We start from the raw sequence: 6,758 nt of genomic DNA, 5'->3' as shown, positions 1-6,758 counted from the left end.
TGTCAATAGTTTTATGGCCCAGGATGACTCACCTTGTGCCAGTGTTATCTCAAAATGCATGTTGTGGGTGAGGGGCCTGGTGCCAGTCCCTGAGTTTGAGACATTTCAGTCCAGTTCAGTCACTCAATCAGGTCCAATTCTTTGTATCCCCATGGACAGCAGCATGCCAGGCTCCTCTGTCCATCACCAGCTCCCAGAGCTTACACAAACTCATGTTCATCAAGTTGGTGATGCCATTCAACCATCTCATCCTCTGTCGTCCTCTTCTCCTCCTGCCTTAAATATGTTCCAGCATCAGGGTCTTTTCCAATGAGTCAGTCCTTCGCATCAGGTGGTCAAAGTATTAGAATTTCAGTTGCAGCATCAGTCCTTCCAATAAATATTCAGGACTGATTTTCTTTAGGATTGACTGGTTTGATCTCCTTGCAATCCAAAGGACTCTCAAGAATCTTCTCCAACACCACAGTTCAAAAGCATCAATTCTTCAGCACTCAGCTTTCTTTATAGCCCAACTCTCATATCCAAATGTCTCACACTGAGACATTTCCTTTCTCTAATTAGCTTCCTAGTAGGTATATAACTTCCTGCTAAAGATTAGCAGGGGGGCACTCTTTGTGCCCCCTTCTGATGGCATGTCTCAAGCTTTCTCTATCTTTTTAATACTTTAATAAAATTTCATTACACAAAAGCTCTGAGTGATCAAGCCTCATCACTGGCCCCAGATTGAATTCTTCTCTTCCAGAGGCCAAGAATCCTGGCATCTTTCATGGCTCAACAACAACCTTTCAATCCCAGGGTTTGTGCAAGGTGGCACATACCTCCATCTACTATCTCAGACCCCTAAACCCTCTTACCCTTCCCTCACTTCAGGGAAGCTCACTGCCACCCACCTCAATTAGACCATGACTTCCCTTGAAGATCCCCTCAGTGGGGAGTGAGTATTGGCGGGGAGAGAGCACAGGGGCCTTTCAGGCCCTGGAAAATGTTATACATCTGTCTGGGAGTTGTCTCAAGTGTGTACAAATGTGAGGTCCATGGAGCTGCACATTCAGCACAAGTGCACTAACCAAGCAAAGCGTCTGTGTGTCCACAGGGCAGAAAGCCAGACTCACATCGGGAGTTTGCAGCAAAGGAAGGATTCACGCAGGGCACCGAGCAAGGAAGTGGGAGACAAGCCTCAGATCCGCTCCAACTGGGTCTCTGAGTCTGAGTTTTTTGTTGTTGTTGTTGTTTGTTTTTTAAGAAGAACAAAGAGGCTGGGATTAATCATTGTTTTTTTTTTTATATTTCTTAATTGTTGTTTCAGGAGGCTGGATGCTTCTGGTTTATGACCCTGAGGCCCAGTGGTCCAGAGCTCAAGGGTCTGTTAGTTCATCTTACCCTGGAGAAAGAACGTGAGTTTGTACATTAATGATAATAATGATAATAGCAATTTTAATGTTAGCAATGTTATCGACCACAACAATTTTAATCACATGACTCTAGCTGATTATTGTTTAGTTAGTGAAGAATTGAGGTCAGAGGGGATAAGAAAGGGAATAAAGTTTTGGGTAGAGAGATTAATCATAAACTTGGTAGGGGAACTCAGTTTTGGGGGTGACTCTGTTTCGTACATGTTACTGTGTGTGTTGTAAAGAAAAAAATATTGCCTGTCCCTTCCAGCTCTTCAAAGATCAAGCCATTAGCCAATGCAGTCACCCACTAACAGTGTACCCTTAGAAGAATTCAGGATGGAGAGAAGTCGGAAGCATCCTGTACTTTGGATATCCTGACCTAAGAGAGTTAAGATGCATATCTAAGGAAACATTTCAGTGATTCAGAGTCTTGCATACTCCCATATACAGAAAGCACTAAAATCATTAACTTGAGATGTCTGTGTTAAACAGTCATCATTTTCTGCTTGAATACATGTTCCACGTGCTTTTCCCAGCAAATATATATACATAGTTTCTTCATCCCCTGGAGAAGGGAGTGGCATACCCACTCCAGTATTCCATGGACAGAGGAAAACCTCCTGGCTCCTCCCTTACCTCTTGGGAGCAATTCCTCAGAACGATCTGAAAGACTCTCTCCTGGGCTATAGTTCTCAGTAAGGTCCCCAAACAAAACTTAATAAAAACTTTTATGTTGTGCTTTTTATTTCAGCGATCAGCGTTACAGTTAAGTTTTTAAAATATGCTCCACCAATCTATTAGCTTAGACTGAAGGTGGCAAAAAGCCAACATATGGCCATACAAAGTGGCAACTTCATAAGTTCACCCTAATATTTTCGTCTGGCTCAGCGTATAGTGTGTGCTTTTAACAAAAATTTGCTTTCAACCTTTGAAATGGAAGATTTTACATAAAATTCAAGATTTCTGGCTCTAGTCAGAAGCCTATGTGTGTGTGCTTAGTCACTTAGTCATGTCGGCTCTCTGGGACCCCATGGACTGTAGCCCACCAGGCTCCTCTGTCCATGGGAATTCTCCAAGCAAGAATACTGGAGTGGGTTGCCATGCTCTCCTCCAGGGGATCTTCCCAACCCAGGGATCAAACCCAGGTCTCCCACCTTGCAAGAAGATTCTTTACCACCTGAGCCACCAGGGAAACCCCAATCAGAAGCCTAGGAGCACTTAAACTTCACCTGTAGACAAAAATCTCCAACAATCTCCTGGAGAGGGTTGGGACTGGTTTCCAGAAGTTCTCAAGGTGGGAGTAGGGGAACGCTGTTGTGAAGCAGGGACTCCTCTCATTTCTTTGTGAAATAAATCCCTGTAAGCAGAAAGCAAGATAATTTTTTCTATCAGGTTCTCCTGCTATATCATAGAAAACAAAATTTACAAAAGTAAAAAATACATATGTATACATATCTATCTAGCTGTCTATTCAAACATACATACGTTTTTTTCCCCTTTCTTTCACTTAAATCTTCACTCACTAGTTTCCATTCAGTATTTTTTCTTTCATGAGTTGCTATTAATTTTTCCAGCAATTTACAAATCCCCCCTACTCTTAAAACAATTGAAATCACAGTTAGAAACCTTGATAATTTCACCAAAGCAGAAGTTATTAAATGCAAATATTGGCAAAAGTTTCTAATACTTCAGAAAGTCTTGAAAAATGCCAAGGTAAGCTCATTTCTGCTGCAGATTTAATTCTTTCTCTTCTTAAAATCTAGAAATCCCCTGTCTTCCCAAGAAGACCCAAACAAGCCTTAAATGGAGGTCATGTGAGAAGGCCACATCAGACTGATCCCCCTCCACAAAACCCAGGATGGCAGAAAAATAGGCATCTCTGAGAAAGCAGGAGATGGAAAACCCCTTAATAGTCCTCATTGTACTCTAAGCTCAGTACTAAAATGATAGAAAAACAGTTAATCCCACAGCTTACAGTCGCCACTACTGATAATCATGAAAACAAAACTACTTTATACAGTGGTTCTGCTTTGTGCATTTCAAAATTTTTTTCCTTATTAGGTACTCATTGAAACCTGAAGAGATTGGAAAGCTGAGCTTGAAATTTGAATGCTGAGGGGATATGAAGAGCCCAAAGTTATTCTGCAATTTGTTCTGCAATCAGAGTTAGGACAAGAACCAGATTCTTCAGACTTCAGTGCAACCCCACTTTCTAGATCCTGGACACATCCCAATACTGCTGGAGCCAATACTTCATCTTACTGCCCGCTGAATAAGAAAATGAGACACTCTCTCTGACCTGGTCTTTGACTTGTTTGCTCACCCAAATCAGCCCTTAGGGACAGCATGTCTCAATCACAATTAGATTTGGTTCTTCTGATTCTGGACACTTTGCTTATAATGTCAATTAGGAATCTGTCATTCAGATGGTGAAACAAATTAGGCTTCAATGCGATGATTGTTTACAGAGATGAGAGACTCAGATGAGATTAAGGAAGCTAAAAACTGATTGTCACCTCCTTGGTGGAGGCAGCCAGGACCTGGTAACCACAGAAAAACTTTATTGAGCCATAGGCCAAAGAGACATGGGGAGGAAAGACTGCTATTGTGGGACTGGGAACAGGGCTAGCCACTGTGAGAGATAAGGTGCAGAGCAGGAAGAAACAGAAAATAAACAGTCCAGTCTCCCGTCCTTCTCACACTCCAATGCCCTGTCAGTGGCTCCCATTGGCCATTGCAGTTCACAGGACTCAGCTTCCTGGAGTCACAAAAAGAAAGTGAAGGATCAGTGTATGTCAGGAAAGTGATGAGGACAGAAAATAAGCAGGATTCCTTACTCTCAGAGCTTCAGTTTCCTCATCTGTAAAACTGGATAATATCTACCTCATGGTGCTATTCTGAGGCTAAAAACTAATATGGCAGGTTTGCCAAAAGATTCCTTTTATTTTTTCCTTTCTGTAAGATGGCTGAATATTTTTAGATCATATTTTAACAGCTATCATATCACCATTTTTTAAAAAACATCAAAATTGGTGAGTAGCCACATTAATATTGAAGATGGAAGGGAAAAGCAGTATTTTGGCATATTGTGATTTATTATTTCAAGAAAGGTAAAAACTGAAACACACACAAAAAAAGATTTGTGTAGCATAAAAGAAGGTTCCATAAGTGATCGAATGTGTCAAAAGTGGTTTGAAATAGTCAACAGAAAGTACATAATCTTCTGAATGGTTGTTGCTGAGCCATGAAAGATGCTGGGATTCTTGACCTCCAGAGGAGAGGAATTCAATCCTGGGCCAGTGACAAAGCTTGATCGCTCAGAGCTTTTGTGTGATAAAGTTTTATTAAAGTATAAAAGAGATAGAGAAAGCTTCTGACATAGACATCAGCAGGAAACAGAAAGAGTGCCCCCCTGCTAGTCTTTAGCCAGATGTTTTGTCTGTTCAGTTCAGTTCAGTCGCTCAGTCGTGTCCAACTCTTTGTGACCCCATGAATCGCAACACACCAGGCCTCCCTGTCCATCACCAACTCCCGGAGTTTACCCAAACCCATGTCCATCGAGTCAGTGATGCCATCCAACCATCTCATCCTCTGTTGTCCCCTTCTCCTCCTGCCCCCAATCCCTCCCAGCATCAGGGTCTTTTCCAATGAGTCAACTCTTCGCATGAGGTGGCCAAAGTACTGGAGTTTCAGCTTCAGCATCAGTCCTTCCAGTGAATACCCAGGACTGATCTCCTTTAGGATGGACTGGTTTGATCTCCTTGCAGTCCAAGGGACTCTCAAAAGTCTTCTCCAACACCACAATTTAAAAGCATCAATTCTTCAGAGCTCAGTTTTCTTCACAGTCCAACTCTCACATCCATACATGACTACTGGAAAAACCATAGCCTTGACTAGATGGACCTTTGTTGGCAAAGTAATATCTCTGCTTTTTAATATGCTGTCTAGGTTGGTCAAAACTTTCCTTCCAAGGAGTAAGCATCTTTTAATTTCATGGCTGCAATCACCATCTGCAGTGATTTTGGAGCCCCAAAAAATAAAGTCAGCAATTGTTTCCACTGTTTCCCCATCTATTTGCCATGAAGTGATGGGACCAGATGCCATGATCTTAGCTTCCTGAATGTTGAGCTTTAAGTCAACTTTTTCACTCTCCTCCTTCACTTTCATCAAGAGGCTTTTTAGTTCCTCTTCACTCTCTGCCATAAGGGTGGTGTCATCTGCATACCTGAGGTTATTGATGTTTCTCCCAGCAATCTTGATTCCAGCTTGTGCTTCTTCCAGCCCAGCGTTTCTCTTGATGTACTCTGCATGTAAGTTAAATAAGCAGGGTGACAATATACAGCCTTGACGTACTCCTTTTCCTATTTGGAACACATCTGTTGTTCCATGTCCAGTTCTAACTGTTCTTCCTGACCTACATACAGATTTCTCAAGAGGCAGGTCAGGTGGTCTGGTATTCCCATCTCTTTCAGAATTTCCCACAGTTTACTGTGATCCACACAGTTGAAGGCTTTGGCATAGTCAATAAAGAAGAAATAGATGTTTTTCTGGAACTCTCTTGCTTTTATGATGATCCAGCGGATGTTGGCAGTTCTCTGTTTCCTCTGCCTTTTCTAGCACTAGCTTGAACATCTGGAAGTTCATGTTTCACATATTGCTGAAGCCTGGCTTGCAGAATTTTGAGCATTACTTTACTAGCGTGTGAGATGAGTGCAATTGTGCAGTAGTTTGAGCATTCTTTGGCATTGCCTTTCTTTGGTATTGGAATGAAAACTGACCTTTTCCAGTCCTGTGGCCACTGCTGAGTTTTCCAAATTTGCTGGCCTACTGAGTGCAGCACTTTCACAGCATCATATTTTAAGATTTGAAATAGCTCAACTGGAATTCCATCACCTCCACTAGCTTTGTTTGTAGTGATGATTCCTAAGGCCCACTTGACTTCACACTCCAGGATGTCTGGCTCTAGATGAGTGATCACAGCATCGTGATTATCTGGGTTGTGAAGATCTTTTTTGTACAGTTCTTCTGTGTGTTCTTGCCACCTCTTCTTAATATCTTCTGCTTCTGTTAGGTTCATACCATTTCTGTCCTTTATCGAGCCTATCTTTGCATGAAATGTTCCCTTGGTATCTCTAATTTTCTTGAAGAGATCTCTAGTCTTTCCCATTCTGTTCTTTTCCTCTATTTCTTTGCATTGATCTCTGAGGAAGGCTTTCTTATCTCTCCTGGCTATTATTTGGAACTCTGCATTCAAATGGGAATATCTTTCCTTTTCTCGTTTGCTTTTCGCTTCTCTTCATTTCACAGCTATTTGTAAGGCCTCCTCAGACAACCATTTTGCCTTTTTGCATTTCTTTTCCATGG

The 6,758-nt window shown here is 41.9% G+C and overlaps 1 long non-coding RNA gene across 2 annotated transcripts in view; it reads right to left on the bottom strand.

The window, feature by feature from the left end:
- Positions 1-495: 495 nt before the first annotated feature.
- Positions 496-6,758, bottom strand: part of LOC122421624 — a 70,098-nt gene continuing 63,835 nt past the window's right edge. For both annotated transcript variants that reach the window (XR_006263531.1, XR_006263532.1), the window contains exons 3-4: positions 2,624-2,751; positions 496-1,381 (exon numbers count right to left, since the gene is read on the bottom strand). This is a non-coding gene — a long non-coding RNA (uncharacterized LOC122421624). The remainder of the gene's footprint in view (positions 1,382-2,623; positions 2,752-6,758) is intronic.

This window comes from Cervus canadensis, chromosome 18 (genome assembly GCF_019320065.1).
Source record: "Cervus canadensis isolate Bull #8, Minnesota chromosome 18, ASM1932006v1, whole genome shotgun sequence".
NCBI lineage: Eukaryota > Metazoa > Chordata > Mammalia > Artiodactyla > Cervidae > Cervus > Cervus canadensis.
Note: the sequence above shows the minus strand (reverse complement) of the source record. Positions and strands in the feature narration are given on the sequence as shown.